Below are 18133 nucleotides of genomic sequence, written 5' to 3' on the forward strand. Positions count from 1 at the left end.
TTGCTCCTGCGCACACACCCGCACTTCTTCGCGAATACACACGCATGCTCACACTATATTTTGTCTATGAGTTGATGTAGTTTATAATTCCTTAGTTTGTGGTCTTTGGTAAACTGTTAAAACAATAAATTCTTTACAAAAAAGTCTAGTTTTGTATTTGGTACAACTTCAATTTTAATGATGCTTCACTTTAGAGATACATTTGTAGAATTTTCTCTTCTGTGGTGAATGATTTTGTGAAATGAGTTACACATTAATCTATTGTAGGCAATAGAGCTGCTCTCATGTATCGTCATCAATCAGTCGAGACACTTCAAGCTTGCTGAAATTCTGGTTCAGTATTTTGAGAAAATGTCAGTAAATGGGTACTCTGTAAATGAGAATATTGCTGCAACTGGTGGCTGGGTAAGTCAGATACTCTATTAACCAAGTTGCTGACATCTTCACAATCATATGTAAGAACAACCTTTTGATTCGAAGCAACTATTGTTGTTTTAGATGTTCATTGGGATAATCATGTTGTTGCAATTTCATGATTTTTCAAACAAATAAATGTAAATTTACAAAGCAATTACTATAAACTTGATTTTAGCAGTTTTAATTCTATAACCAAAGTGTGAGCCGTTGTTTAATATAGGAAGTCTGGTTTTCAAGGCAAACATCCTTTTTTTTTCTTCTACAAAATTATATTTTTTCTATGGTTTCTTCTATGTACTTGGTTTTGTACCTAACAAAATGGTTACGCTCTTTAGGTGATTTTTTTATGATTAGTCATAAAAGGTTTCTATTGTACAAATGATCCTATATGCTTAATGGTTTCTTTAATTGGTAGAACATTTTACATTCTCTGTTAGTGTCAGAAAAAAAGCGCAGCATCAGTTAGGTAGAAATTATCAACGTTTTCAGATACGGTGATACTAATCCTATACCTTGCCTAATAAACTGTTTTCAAAGTTTTTACTAATCACCAACCATATAATTATCATGCTATTTAAGCTAAAACATTAAATAAGTTTTTGGGGTGAAAAAAAGATCGAAGGAAGCTATAGGAATGCTAGAAAGTTGCCTCAACCAGTGTTGCTTTATGTATTGACAGTTTTTAAAATACTCCTATTGCAGACATTTGTTGTAAAATCTTAGTGTTTCTTTGTAATTTCATTTATAGAGTAAACTAATCAAACTGTTGAAATGCAAAGAAGTTGAATGGTCTAAAATAGTTTTATTGATGACATCATGGCTGCCAAGTCAAAAATCTAATAATGATGTAAGTAAAATCACTCGGTTTTTCCACCTTTGCCCATGTTAGAGTATAGTTGAGTATGTTTCTGTCTTAGTTACATGGTAAAACTCATTGTCACACTTAATTTGTTTTAATTTGTTGAGTAATAATGTTTCTGTAAATGAATTAATAACAGACCTTTCAATTTTGTATAACCTTAGGTAATTTGGTGCAATCTTAGGCAACAAGAAAACCAATATTATATTTGATGTGATTTCATAGCTATAGCTAAGTTGGCCCGCATCGTTCTTAAGTTATTAAAGTGAAACTGTTTAACAAACATTGAAGTAGCAGTTATTTTGAAATTCATTTTACAAAAAGTTTAAAACAAGTATGAATTCTAAAAAAGACTAGCGTTAGAAACAAAGAAGAATGTTAATAGTTTAATAAAAGCGGTAGTTTCATAAAAACAGGCTTTTAAACTATTTGCATTTGGAGAGATTATATTTGTTAACAGTATATGACAAAACATCCTGAGTAAAGCTAAAATATAAAATCAAGCTGACCAAAATAACTGGCAAAACTTAAAAGACCTAATAAATACAAATTAACTAGTTAACCTAATTAACTAGTCAACCTAATTAATTAGTTAACCTAATTAACTAGTTAACCTAATTAACTAGTTAACCTAATTAACTAGTCAACCTAATTAATTAGACAAAAACACGGTATCAATTGGACGCTTGTTTTGTTTTTCAAATGGTAAACAAGCCTATGTTAAATGCCCATATGGAACAATTTTTTTTCTAACACATTTGAAATTGCTTGAGACATTTTGATTGACTCAAAAGCCTATTATCGAAAATTAAATTATTTGCATTGCAATAACATGATGTTAGCAATTTAATAATGACCTGACTGGCAGGCTAAACCATCACCTAAAATATTAAATATTATTCTTAGCTAGATTTTTGCGCCGCTCAAAATGCTACAGCGTTTGTAAAAAGGAAAACGGAGTTTAACTTGGGTTTTACTGAGTTCTAGAATTCTAGAGTGGTTCATCATCTACGCTTGATTGCTTTATTAAGTGTCAAAACTTTAATATCCCTGTTGCTCATTATAGCTAAACGTAGCTTTAGCACTTTTTCAAACCAAAACTAAGTCATCTAATTTTAATGTTTACACTCTAAACATGTCATCCTAAATTACACAGCAAAGACACAAGCGGTAATAATATACTCCATTGGTTGACAATTGCCTGATGAATTAAACACTGTGTAATTTTTTGATTTTTGGTTAAAAAGCTTTAGAAATGTATAAAATATAGCTACTTAAAAACAATTTTTCATAATTCTACTTTTTAAAATGTTTTCAAAATAAACTATGTAACAAAAAAGTTTTACATAGTGTTTCAATTTTCAAAAAAGTAAGTACGTATCAAGCTGGAAATCCTCAATCTTTAGTGTAATGGCTTCAAGTACGCCAAAAGCTAAACTTGTACATGGATTGGGATGGATGTTCTAATAAATGTACGTAATAACTAAAGTGCAATAATATATCAAAAAACCAGATAAATCGATGGATAATTCAACAGTCGATTTGAATGAAGAAATGGTACTGATGCTGTTGCATTAATTTTAGTGGTTTCATATTTAATGTTTTCTATTTTGGTTGATTTGAATAAATTTGGTTTCTTTTATGGTCATTTCAATTGTTTGTAGATTTCTGAAATCCCTTCTTCTATGTCTCTAAAACATTCAAATAGAGGAAAAACAGAAAGACTTGAGTCACTCACATCACATGGCATCACAAAAGTGTGTATATGTAAAAGGGAAACACCAAAATCATTCTTAATGACTCATAAGTGTAAAGGATGCGGTAGAAGTCTTTGTATGCATTCCGATTGCAACTTTGTTTCTCAACTTCAAAGTAAAGTAACTCAGCATTATCATTTAAAACATTCTCGCTTGTCCAATGAAAAATTGGCCACAAGGCAAGAAGCTTCTCAACTGAGGATTAAAAAAATGTGTGAATGTGGTAACTTTCTTCCAATAAGGAGTCAAAAAGTGATTGAATGTTCTCAGTGTGGCAGCTATAGATGTATGTACAAAGCTTGCAATTTTTGCTCCAATTTAAGAGGAACTGTCACAAACCATCAAAAATGCAAGCACTCTTTAGAGTTATTTTCAAATCATAACAATTACCTGCATTGTGTCTGTAATTATGTGAAGCAACGAGGCTCAGGTCTATTATACATGAAGTGCCCTTACACAGAATGTGATTACATATGGTGCCTAATTGACAGGTGTGAACAGAACTTTTTGTCATTTTATGGTTGGAATGGGCACTACAGGACAAAACATGGTAGCACTAAAGTCGATAAACTAAAACAGTGTGGGAATTGTTTCAAAGAACCAAAAATGAGAAATAAAGATACAAGTGAAGGACAGTGCCCTTCTTGCAGATGGTTTTGGTGTCTTATAGGAAACTGCACCTATGAATATGAAACCTATTTTGGATTGAGAATTCACCAGGGTCGGCAACACAATAATTTTATAATTAATAACTAGCGCTTCCAAAATTTATCAATAGTGGTATTGTTACAAATGGTACTGTTTGCATTGTTTAATTTCACACAATATTTTATAGCAGTAATATTTTAATCAGCAAAAATATAAAAAGTTTTATAAAGAAAACCGATTTGTTTTGATAGTTCTAATTCTAAGCAACTATTCTAATATACATTGATTGTATTCAACTCTATTCAGAATGCACATTTTAAAAAGAGTCAAAACTGCAAATGAAAGTACATCTATGATCAACCAACCACTTCGGCAACCAGAAATGAATGCTCTCCATTTTATTACACTGTCTAATAGTGTGTTTTAAGAGTCTGTTTGAACAAATAAATAAGTTCTGCATAACCTAAAAGGATGTTGAAATATTTTGGTGTAACCTGCTAATCTGGATAAAAACGGGTAAAAAGTTGTGTTTGCTGGTAAAATAGGATTTTATTATAACAGCACAGTTTTATACTTCACTATTATATTAATAAAATCCTGTCAGCAATCGTTTTTTTATATGTAATTTCTTGAATTTTTAGTTGCAATTAATCTCTATGAAGCTTTGATACATTGATTTAATAGGCTTAGAAATTAGGGTACCATCACTATGCTAATAAATATTCAGGCCTCAGACGTTATAATTCTTTTTTGTTTATGATTTGTTATAAAATTGCAATATTTCAAGTAAGTATTTCACTAGTTCATCCGCTATCCATTCTTTTATTTTACTATTAGAGTTGGCTTTTGCACATTATCGGCAGCACTGAAAATTCCTGTAATTTGCATCTTTGTAAATAAAGTGTCCTACGCTCTTTGCAGCTTTCTTTGGCAAATTTAAACATTTTTGACTGAGGGATCATCAAGCAAATCCTGATGAGTATATTTTTGCAGCTTCTATTGTTTTCTACTAATATAATGTCAATGCAATTTATTTTTATTTTTGAGATATACCATCATATATTATCATTGTATACAACACTATAAAGGTTTATACATAAAGTTTTATGACCATATATGGCCGTGTTGAGTTTTGACATTTTTTTTGAAAATCGATTCCGGATTTAAAGATTTAAAAATATCCTTTGCAGAATATGATAAAGTGACAATCATGATTTTATAGTTAGTTGTTGCAATAAATGTTATCATTATTATATGGTGATTTAGTCTCCATAAAATATATATTTGTTGTTTAAACGACTCGATATGAAAACTAGAGTTATGCTTGACAATTAAAAAGATGACAGTATTTACTACACACGTTACTTTACTGCAATATATGAAAAAAACAATTTTCACAAAAGTTTAATTAACACAAAAAATCCTGCAACACATCTCAATAAATCTTAATAATAAATCTGTGTAGGCAAAATGAAGTCACTACTGTTTAATGTACAACACATCAAATAATTTTATAGTAATTATGTATTGTTTTTCTTCAATATCTTTTGCTACACAAGTCTAACATATAGGTGTTTTGTTATATTTTTAAAATTTGTATGATGTTCGGAAATGTTTCGAAACGTTACCAATGTTGAGCTCATAGCACCAACAACCTCAGTACAATTAATTTAAATACATGAGATTGTTTTATGAAAGTACAGGTAGTCAAGATAGACTGATAGCAAAATAGCTTTTATTTAGGCTTGCGTATTTTATGAATTTAAGTTTGTGAAGACGATCATATCTATAAAAGCTACCTACCCATTGCCTTAAGAGACTAAAGGGAAAGGTGAGTGCTTACTCATTAAGTCCGTGTATATAAGTATTTACTTTCGATGTCAATAAAAGAAGTATTGCGAAGAAATATTAAGCTTTAACTTGATGTATTTTTATCCCTGCAGACTTACCTAGTCCAGCGATATAATAGTTTAAACGACAATCTTAAAACACTTAGATTCAAACAGAAACATGATTATGACTTCTATAGTTGCACTTTGGCAAAGATACTGACAGAGTAAAGGCATAACGCTGCAACACAAAGGCAATAGAGGATATCAATAATATGTGAGACAGGCTGCCAAGCAACTAATAACATCATTTTCTCACGCACATTTTCCTTCTAACCATTTTAACTGTGAACAAGTTTTAACGATTTTAATCCTGGAGAATCCTGACAATCAGGTCAACTCAAACATCAAAAACCCTCACAAATGACAGAAAAATATTAATTTCTTTTAATAAAATCTACTAAATTTTTGTTTAAGCTCATGTGCTAAAGCACATATTCTCTCAAGTATTTTTTTTTAATCAGTGTACCGTTTGGTACTTTGTGTATATATATATTTTATTATTATTTTTCGTTAGTGCTATTGTTGCATTTTATCTTGTATTAAATTTTTTTTTAAATTATATTGTCGAAACTTAGTACTATTTTTTAATCATAATCAATTATATTTTATAGGTGGTGGTTTTCATTTCTCTTTCTACTAACGATTTTGGTAGGTGGGCTAAAACAGGCCCATTTTTAGACTGCTTTATAGGAAAAAATACAAAACTGTATAATGAAGAAGGAACAGAAGCTAAGCTACTGTATCTAATGTTACTAAAGAGATTAACATTAGATCACTGGCCGCCAAGTTACGGACATTTGACGATTGCCATTATAACTCTTTATAATAGTAACCCATGGGTAGCATTAATTTATTTGGTAACTGATAATTGATAATTTCAAGAAATTATCAATGCTTTCAGATATGGTGATACTAATCTTATATCTTGCCTAATAAACTATTTTCAAAGTTTTTACTAATCACCCACAATATAGTTATCATGCTTTTTAAGCTAAAACATTAATTAAGTCTTTAAAAAAAGGTCGAAGGAAGCTATAGGAATGCTAGAAGGTTGCCTCAACCAGTGTTGCTTCATGCACTGACAGTTTTTAAAATGCTCCAATTGCAGACATTTGTTTAAAATCTTGGTGTTTCTTTTTAATTTCATTTATAGAGCAAACTAATCAAACTGTTAAAATGCAAAGAAGTTGAATGGTCTAAAATATTTTTATTGATGACATCATGGCTGCCACGTTAAAAATCTTAGAATGATGTGAGTAAACTTACTCTGTTTTTCCACCTTTGCCAATGTTAGAATATAGTTGAGTATGTTTCTGTTGTAGTTACATGGCAAAACTCATTGTCACACTTATGTTTTTTTTAATTTGTTGAGTAACAATGTTTCTGTAAATGAATTAACAACAGACCTTTCAATTTTGTATAACCTTAGGCAATTTGGTGCAATCTTAGGCAACAAGAAAACAAATATTATGTTTGTTGTGATTTTATAGCTATAGCTAATTTGACCAGCATCGTTCTCAAATTGCTAAAATGAAACTGTTTAGCCAACATTGAAGTAGCAGTTACTTTGAAATGCATTTTACAAAAAGTTTAAAACAAGTATGAATTCTAAAAAAGACTAGCGTTAGAAACAAAGAAGAATGTTAATAGTTTAATAAACACGGTAGTTTTATAAAATCAGGCTTGTGATCTATCTGCATTTGGATAGATAATATTTGTTAACAGTTTGTGAAAAAAACATCCTTGTAAAACTAAAATATAAAATCAAGCTGACCAAAATAGCTAGCTAAACTTAAAAGACCTAATAATTAGAAATTAACTAGTTAACCTGATTAACTAGTTAACCTGATTAACTAGACAAAAACACGATATCAATTAAATGTTTGTTTCATTTTTCGAATGGCAAAAAAACCTATGTTAAATACCCATTTGGAACAATTTTTTCTAACACATTTGAACTTGTTTCGGACAGACTGATTGACCCAAAAGTATATTATCAAAAATTAAATTATTTGCAGTGCAATAACATGATGTTAGCGATTTAATTATGACTTGAATAACCGTCACCTAAAATATTAAATATTATTCTTAGCTAGATTTTTGCGCTGCTCAAAAAGCTACAAAGCTACAAAGCGTTTGTAAGAGATAAAAACGAAGTTTAAATTGAGTTTTTCTGAGTGTCATTCATACTAGCAAATTACAATGTATGCCAAAGCTTGAATTCATTAAGTTAGGAGAACGTTTGGCAGATGACATTTTTTGAAAGGGAATTAGAACAAATCATTTTATCGGTGATGCTTGTTTATAAGAAATACATATGCTAACCAGAACTAAATTTGTTTTTTTCAAAAGCAAAAGGGCATGTGGTCAACACCGATGCAAGTCAGTTTTTTGTGACGTCATTGGAATTGTTTTAGACAGACTGGTTGACAAGATATGACAAGGAAAATTATAGCTCAAACTCTCTTTTGTATAGTTTTCTCCAATACTACACCAAACAGACGATAAACCAACTTTTGGTGTTAACAACGTGTAGACGGTGAAGATGTAAATTTTGCCTTATGCCATATGTTCTGTTTGAAGAAATAAGATGCTCAAAAATACTTCACTCACTAAAAAACTGAATAGCCTTATGTTCATTTGAACAAATTGTTTTATTTGATTTGAGTTTCATAAATAATTTAAGGCAGTAAAACGAATGTATCAAAATTCACTTCTAAAGTTGTTCATCGTCTACAGGTGATTGCTATATTAAGTGTCAAAACTTTAATATATCTGTTGCTCATTATAGCTAAACGTAGCTTTAGCACTTTTCAAAGCAAAACTAAGTTATGTCACTGTAATGTTTACACTCTAAACATGTCGTCTACAAAGATTAAACAGCAAAGACACAAATGTGTATTAATATACTCCATTGGTTGAAAATTGCCAGTGAATTAAACAATGTGTGATTTTTTGAATTTTTGGTTAAGAAGCTTTAAAAATATATAAAACACAGCTACCTAAAAACAAGTTTTCATAGTTCTACTTTTCAAAGTGTTTGCAAAATAATATATCTAACAAGAAATTTTTACATAGTGTTTCAATTATCAAAAAAATAATTACGTAGCAAGCTTGAAAATCCTCAATTTTCAGTATAATGGCTTCAAGTAGGCCAAAAGCTAAACTTGTACATGAATTGGGGTGGATGTTCTAATAAATGTACGTAATAACTAAAGTGCAATAATATATCAAAAATAAGATAAATTGACGGATAATTCAACAGTCGATTTGAATGAAGAAATAGTACAGGAGCTGTAGCATTAAATTTAGTAGTTTCATATTTAATTTTTTCTATTTTGGTTGATTTGAATAAGTTTGCTTTCTTCTAAAGTCATTTTAATTGTTTGTAGATTTCTGAAATCCCTTCTTCTATGTCTCTAAAACATTCAAATAGAGGAAAAACAGAGAGACTTGAGTCACTCACATCTCAAGGCATCACAAAAGTTTGTATATGTAAAATGAAAACACCAAAATCATTCTTAATGACTCATAAGTGTAAAGGATGCGGTATAAGTCTCTGTATGCATTCTGATTGCAACTTTGTTTCTCAACTTCAAAGTAAAGTGACTGAGCATTATCATTTAAAACATTCTTGCTTGTCCAATGAAAAATTGGCCACAAGGCAAGAAGCTTCCCAACTGAAAATTAAAAAAAAGTGTGATTGCGGTAACTTTCTTCCAATAAGGAGTCAAAAAGTGATTGAATGTTCTCAGTGTGGCAGCTATAGATGTATGTACAAAGCTTGCAATTTTTGCTCCATTTTAAGAGGAACTGTCACAAACCATCAAAAATGCAAGCACTCTTTGGAGTTATTTTCAAATCATAACAATTACCTGCATTGTGTCTGTAACTATGTGAAGCAATGAGGCTCAGGTCTATTATACATGAAGTGCCCTTACACAGAATGTGATTATATATGGTGCCTAATAGACAGATGTGAACAGAACTTTTTGTCATTTTATGGTTGGAATGGGCACTACAGGACAAAACATGGTAGCACTAAAGTCGATAAACAAAAACAGTGCGGCAATTGTTTCAAAGAACCAAAAATGAGAAATAAAGATACAAGTGAAGGACAGTGCCCTTCTTGCAGATGGTTTTGGTGTCTTATAGGAAACTGCATCTATGAATATGAAACCTATTTTGGATTGAGAATTCACCAGGGTCGGCAACACAATAATTTTATAATTAAAAACTAATGCTTGCAAAAAGTATCAATAATGGTATTGTTGCAAGTGGTTCTGTTTGCATTGTTTAATTTCACACAATATTTTATAGCAGTAATATTTTAATCAGCAAAAATATAAAAAGTTTTATAAAGAAAACCGATTTGTTTTGATAGTTCAAAGCAACTATTCTAATATACATTGATTGCCTTTAAATCTACCTTAGAATGTACACTTTAAACAGATCCCAGAATGCAAATGAAAGTGGTTTATGACCAATCAACCACCTCTGCAGTAAGAAATGAATGCTTTCTTTTTTATTACATTGTCTAAGAGTGTTTTATGAGAGCCAATTTAACATAGAAAAAAGTTATGCATAACCTACAGGTATGATAAAATATTTTGGTATAACCTGCTAATCTTGATGAAATCAGGTTGGGTCGAGAGTTGTGTTTACTGGTAAAATAGGATTTTATTATAACAGTACAGCTATATAATTCACTAATATATTAATAAAATATTGTTGACAATTGTGTTTTTATATGTAATTTCTTTATTGATGAGTTTTCAATTTATTTTGAAAATCGAATCCGATTTAAAAGAGCTAAAAGTTTATTTTGCAGAATATGCTAAAGTGATGATGTTATAACTAGTTATTGTAATAAATGCTATGATTATTATAAAGTGATTTAGTCTTCATAAAATTTATATTTGTCATTTAAACGACTCGACATGAAAACTAGAGTTATGCTTGACAGTTAAAAAAAAGGTATTTACTACACACGTTACTTTACTGAAATATTTTAAAAAGAGATTTTTCACAAAAGTTTAGTTTACACGACACTCCTGCAATACATCTCAATAAATCCTAACAATACATCTGTGTAGGCAAAATGAAGTCACTGTTGTTTAATGCGCACCATATCAAACAATTGTATAGTAATTATGTCTTGTTTTTCTTTGATATCTTTTGCTACACAAGTCTAACAGATAAGTGTTTTGTTCTATTTTTAACATTTATATGATGTTGGGAAATGTTTCGAAACGTTACCAATGTTGAGCTCATAGCTCCAACAACTTTAGTATAATTAATTTAAATACATGAGAATGTTTTAAGAAAGTACCGATAGTCAAGATAGACTGATAGCAAAATAGCTTTTCTGCATGCCTGCATATTTTATGATATTAAGTTTGTAAAGACAATCATATCTATAAAGACTACCTACCTGTTGCCTTACGAGACTAAGGTGAAAGGTGAGTGCTTACTTACTAAGTCCGTGTATCTAAGTATTTACTTTTGATGTCAATAAAAGAAGTATCGTGAAGAAATATTAAGCTTTAACTTGATGTATTTTTATCCTTGCAGAACTACATAGTCCAGAGATATAATAGTTTAAACGACAATCTTAAACCACTTAGACTCAAACAGAAATGTGATTATGACTTCTATAGTTGCACTTTGGCAAAGCGACTGACAGAATAAATGCATAACGATGCAAAACAAAGGCAGTCATGCAACTAGTAACATCATTTTCACACGCACTTTCCTTCTAAGCATTTTAACTGTGAACAAGTTTTAACGATTTTAATCTTGGAGAATCCTGACAGTCAGATCAACTCAAACATCAAAAGCAATCACAAATGACCAAAAATACCAATTTTTCTAATAAAGTGTACTAAAATTTTGTTTAAGCTCATAATCTAAAGCAAAAATTGTTTTAAGTATATTTTTTTACTGAATCAGCTCAACAATTAGGATTAGGTCTACCAAGAGACTGTGATTAAGTACACAAGAGATAAAGTTACAAATTCAGCTATAGACCAAGTCCCTGCTCGAATTCCCGAGTACATATTCTACATTTTGTGAATGAGCCTGTGATCCATAACTTCAGCTCCACAATTGAAAACTTGCTGTCAATTTATTAACAATATTCTTTTACTTAGTTGGTAATTTTCACAATTATACCTATTTATATTCCAAAGAGATTACATAACTACATAAACGGTATTTCTATGCCTTGTGTACACAAAACTAGTTGGGTTAGTGGTAGTAACAACTAATCTTGATGTTTCCTTATTGAACTTTCAACTAATGTTGAAGGTGTTGTAAGAAAACATTTTGACATAACATAATTTGTTTTAATAACTTTTCATGTTCATAATGATTTGGTAAACAATTATTCTTTGGTTATTATTATAGTAGCTGGTGTCTGTTGTTAAATTGCAAGCTGATTGTCTGTAATATATCACATTAGTCTGACTTTCATATATTCCATAGCAGTTAGTTATTGGCAACATTTCACCATCTTAGTTATTAAACATTCATTTAGACTATTTCACAAACAAGAACTTGCAGCTGGGTATCTATTCATTTCAACTAAATTTAGTCTGACTCTAAAATAGATAAATTCTGTGGTATTACAGCCTAGTTGTGGTGTCACGAAGATGCGGTAAAAGAACTAAAGTTTCTATCTGATTTTTCAATCAACATGACAAATTGTATAAGGTGGAGATAATCACTGGCAGATCTTTGATGCCAGCAGGCTGTGCCATGACTACCATAGATCACATGGCAAGGCACACCTCATGCTCAAGGTATGTTAGAGAGACAACACTGACTCAACGATGGTTTAAACTTTGGACTGTCAGATTTTACTAGTTTTTGTTTGGAGTTTTTTGGTACATAAATATGACTAGAAATTCCCCCGTCATACAGCCTACGACCGAACTGATAATGGAAGAAGCAAGGGTACTGCTGGTTGAGAAATGTAATATTAGCAGTTAAAGGGCACTGCAGCGCAATATGATAACTGCAATGGTAGCGGCAATATACAATATATATATATATATATATACTATATACATATATATATATACTATATATATCACACTAGAGACGATCCTAGATGCAGACTGTGCGAAGATGCACCTGAGACCATCCAACACATCATCAGTGGATGCAAGCAGCTAGCAGGAAATGCATACACTGAGCGGCATAATCATGTCGCAGGTGTTGTGTATAGCAGTCTATGTGATGAGTATGGCCTTAATAAACCACAACACTGGTGGGAAGCTCCTGGTAAGGTCAATGAAAATGACCGCGCTAAGATCCTCTGGGACTTCTACATCCGAACTGACAAGCATGTCCTAGCAAACCAACCAGATATTGTGGTGGTAGACAAGGAGAACAAGAGGGCTACTATAATATGTAGATATAGCAGTACCCAATGACTACAATATAGCCAGCAAAGAAAAAGAAAAGGTAGAGAAATATCTCCCTCTTGGAGAAGAGATCGAAAAATGCTGGAATGTAAGAACAACTGTAATCCCAGTAGTCATTGGGGCACTGGACGCAGTAACACCGGGGCATAAAATGTGGCTTGCCCAAATACCAACAGCAATCAACTCAAGTGAGTTGCAGAAAAGTGCGCTATTGGGAACAGCTAAGATCTTGAGGCGAGTGTTCAAACTCCCAGGTCTCTGGTAGGAGACTTGAGTTAGAGCAGAAATTACCACCAATACGGGGTATCCGGAGGTGAGGAAACAATTTTTAATTATATATATAGCTAGGGGGTCTGTATATCATTGATCATAGCAAGCAATATCAAATCTTTGTGATATTTATCTAGATTTATGTATTTATATCTAAAGAATTATGCTGAGTTTAAAAATCTAAACAGGTTTTAGCTGGTTGTCATAGAAAAAGATGTATATCTATAAGAAAATGTAGGCCTATTACTTAGTTTTGCAGATATTAAAAAAGGCTTGGCAGTACAATAATATTGAGCACAGCCGTAGTACCATCAACATAATCTTTAGAAAATAATAACAGTAACATATTGCACACCATCGGTCACTATATATTTCACTTTTGTAAATTCGAATAATTATTCTTATAACTAAATCTTATAAAATCAAATAATTATTCTTACAATTACATATTGTAATAATTTTTTGAGTAATATTGTAAGAATCGTTAGAAAATATCATCGTCATTTCCTTTACTTCCACTGCTTTAGACATCAGTTGGAATACCAAAGTACTTGTTATAAGTGTCCAAAATTTTAGAGTCCCATATAATTAGCAAAAAAGAAACGATAACTTTTCAGTACTTTAACGTTAATTACAGAAATCTTCGGCAATTAGACATTGCTATAATAGACTGGTGAAATGTGCTCATTTTTTTAGTAAAATGCGCACGACTTAACAGTTCTACTATTTGTCGCACGGTCTTATTGGCGTTTCGTTGGCCGGTCTTAATTTTGATTAGAAAAACTTTTCAAGCTTTTATCACGATTTTTCACCAAACTAATCTGTCTGTTTATTTATAATCCGATCAGATGGGTTAGTTTTAGGATATTGCGAAAACTATTCAGAGGCTTAGTAACATATTTAAATATTTTTATGTGTTCGGTACCATTATTATACTTAACGACTCTACACAAAAATGATTAAATTTGTTGGTGAAATTTTGGTACAAGGGTTTGGTAATGGCTGGTAATGGATAATTTTTCAGGAGTTGTGTGCATATATGCATTTGTCATAAATCTCCCAACCAATCGCTGTGGTCGTGTTTGGTCGTGGGAATAAACTACCCAGTGAATTATTTTTAGCATCAGCTCAATGGTTATCAGCTCAAGTTATGTCTAGCTCCCCATTATATAACTCTAACACTCAGGCTATACTAGGTACATTGGAGAATTGAAGATAGACTGACAGACCCACAGACTGATAGACTGACAGAGTTGAAGGTTGACTGATAGACATATTTGCTGGTCTGATCTTATACAATCTGTAGAGAGCTTGGTAGGTTATGTGGTTAACCTTGTTTAAGATTATGTTCTAAGTTGATAACTAAGAGTTTTTTATGTATATGAAGTAGCTATCAGATACATTCAATAAATTATCTGTTTCCCCAAGGAATTCAATAGTAAGATAAACATGCGTAATATGTACTGCATTTCTTTTTCCCATGAAGGACGTCTCTCATTATTGTTTATCACATTGTTAAGTAATAACTTTATAATTCAACAATGTATTTGGGGATTATGTTTTTAAGGTACGATTGACATTGAGAAAGAGTTGGCTCAGTTAGCCTTGAAGCTACTTAAATGTCAAAGAGACAAACCCGTTTTGACGAAATCTTGAAAAATCCAGGTTACAATATTGAAGTGCCCTTTAATAGGCAGGAAAACCATAGCAAAAAAGTAGGATTCACTTTAACACTTTCTTTAACTTTTCACTATTTGTTGTCGTTAGTCTCTTTCCCTTTTCAACCATGTGACTGCTTTTGTAATTATCAGTCGGAGGAGCTGAGTTGATGAACTGTACAGGGAGAAGGGGTGTTTAGAAGTTGCAATGGATACATACATGGAATGGATACATACGGGATTCTTGAGAAATGAGGAAATTTCATGACTCTTTTTCAGGGATGGCTGCTGGGTAATCTTAGAGCTCTCTGACTATAAATAGTCATACTGGCTCATCAGAGGCTTTAATTGTTTGTATAGGCATACAAAAGGAGGTATAGTCATAAACCCGTTATCGAATCTATACCGTAAAACCTTGTGTTAGCGGGGTTGTGCTCTATTTTTTCAAGCCATTATTTAATTAAAAGTTCAAATTGAAGGGTGGCACGGCATCTTTTTGACTAGCTTGTCAGATTTTAGAGAACATTATTTAACCTTTTTTATGTGCAAATCGATGCTGATGTCACTTTTTATTTTAGCTTTTTTGGGAGGCTAAAATAGTGTCATCAGCGTCGGCGTTTTTGACAAAAGGTTTTTTACTTATGCCGAAATAATAGACCTCGTGAGGCAAGAGACAAGTTGGAGTACAGCTTGTCAGACTGGTACAACTAATACTTATTTTGATAGTGTAGCCTTCCAGGTATTGAAGAAAAGACCAAAAAACCACAGAGTTGGAAAATAAACTTTAAAACATTTTAATAATGACTGCCACCATGTTGTACTCAGTTCTTCAAGAGTATTCCTATCGGTAATCAAATTCCTTTTAAGTTGTTGTATGTGGTCATAAACCATGTTTTAGACAAACCTGAAGATAATAGATTGAATTTAAACCTTGTTGACTGCAAGTCGGATTGTACTTTTTCATGATAGTGACAATCAAAAACATGGCAACAACTAAAAAGTTAATTGCTGTTAATGTGATTTAGTTATTATTGAACCATTTTGGGAAAAAAGTTCTACTAATCGCATTTTATTATGGACTTTGAAGATTTCTATATAAAAATTGAATGTATTAAATTAGGTATCAAATAGGCAGTCTATTAGAGATGACATTTGAACCAAGTTTGTGCTCAAACAAAGGTTTTATGGTAGTCAATGATGATTACTGAAACAGCTTGTTGTGGTAGACCATAAATTTTAAATTATTAATTTTTATTGAAATAATTGCTTATAACTTGAGAACTAGCCTTTTTTTAGTTTTTAGACAGAGAAAATTTCTGTTTTCTTCAATTTTCTTTTTTAAATCTTTTGAAAGGTACCTGCTAAAACAGTAGCTCTAATGTCTGATTTTATGAGTTTCCTGTCCTAATTCTGACATAATAAATACTTAAAGATTGAATTGCTCAAATAGTTAGTAAATTTCATCTGAAATATTTTGTATTTTCTATCATTAGCGATTGATGTTTATGTTTGAAGTTATCTGACTGCCAAAATATTTTAAAAGGTAAGTCGACCATTTTTGTTTGCATTTAATATGCTCAGAAAAAAAATACACTCGAACTGATGACACTGTTTGTCATAATTGATGTCGGCTGCTACATTCAAGTTAAAATGTCATGCGTCTCTATTTGTGGCAGTTTTTTGCAGCTATAGATGACATAGTAACACTTTTACTTTATCTGAGTATTTTAACCAAGATCAAGTTTTATCAATTTTAATCCTAATACTCTCAAACACTCAAATCAATTACTGTTGATAGAAAAATACCTTTATGATAAAATTTACTAAAGGCTTGCGTAAGTTCATCTTTAAGGAGACTCATTCCAAACAAGTAAATTATGAAGTGATTCATTCATGTTGAGGTGACTCACATTGACAACAAACCATAATGATACAAACACTTCAGAGAGGGAAGCAGCATTACTCAAGGTTTAATTGAAGCAACGAGAGAGCCTGCTATCTGCCAAATCTTATGACATACAAAATCCATGCTTTGTAATCATTCAAATGAGAAATATAATAAGGTTTAATTGAAGCAACTAGGAAGCCTTATATTTACCATGTTATATAACACACAATGTCTAGGCTTTAAACTCATTCAAATAAGAACATTTAATGTGACAATGTTTAAAGTTGGGTAAAGTGCATGTATTTGATAAATGCAGAAAAATTGAGAGCAGAAATCATTTGACTTATTTGTATGTAAGAAGATTTATTTAATTCCTGAAATTCTGGTATAAACTTGACAGTAAACATCCTTAGATGACTTAATAGTCTTGCTATTAATTTGTTGGAAATAATAAAAATAGATGTTGCCATGAACAAAAAGTGAAAAAAGATTAATTTAATTGAAATTGAAAGTGTGCTGCTCCTCTCAGGTAAAGGTAATATAATTATGGCCCCTAAACCAAGTGAAAGTGCGGATAAAAATGAGAAAAGCTGATGACAAAACAAATAATACAACAGTTACTGCACAGCCTTTGATTTACTTGTTTTTAGAAACCTTTTTCTATAGTCAAGAGTCAGCAAATTTTAAAACAGGTTTGTTGTTCAACATGCGATGTTTTATGCTTTATAGCTGACAGCCTTATATATTGAGTTTAGATTGAACTGATCTACTGAAATACAGTATGTGCAGCCATTAACTCTACATTAATGAGCTGGTGCACTGAAAATATAATTATCTTCTCTCATCAGTAGTAATGGGATAACTCCTAGGAGACGTTGACAGTAACTGATGCTGGCAATACGTGCTCACACAAACAAAACTGCTGGAAGACAGTTATCTTCCCTTGTCATTAGTAATTAGGCAACTCCAAAGAATTGATAAAAAATCGTGAGATTCACAAGATGTATAATCATTGGCATTGGTGATGAAATGATTCATATTGCATTTTGTCCATAATGATATTACTAATAGATAAAATATATTTGACTATAAAATGCTCTATTTTTGTTCGCATGGTTTAGGGAGGAAATCAAAGTTGTTTGTTCAGAATCAGTGTATGGAATGAACCTCTCAAAATGATTTTGTTATAAATAACTTTCTAGGGGTTGTGGAAGTATAGATGAACTTTCACAAAAATTTGGAGAAGTGTGTTTCAAGAATTGTTATTTAAAATAGGAAATGGTATACATAGAAGCAGCAGCGATCATTGGATTT

Source organism: Watersipora subatra, chromosome 6, assembly GCF_963576615.1.
Source record: "Watersipora subatra chromosome 6, tzWatSuba1.1, whole genome shotgun sequence".
Classification (NCBI taxonomy): Eukaryota; Metazoa; Bryozoa; class Gymnolaemata; order Cheilostomatida; family Watersiporidae; genus Watersipora; species Watersipora subatra.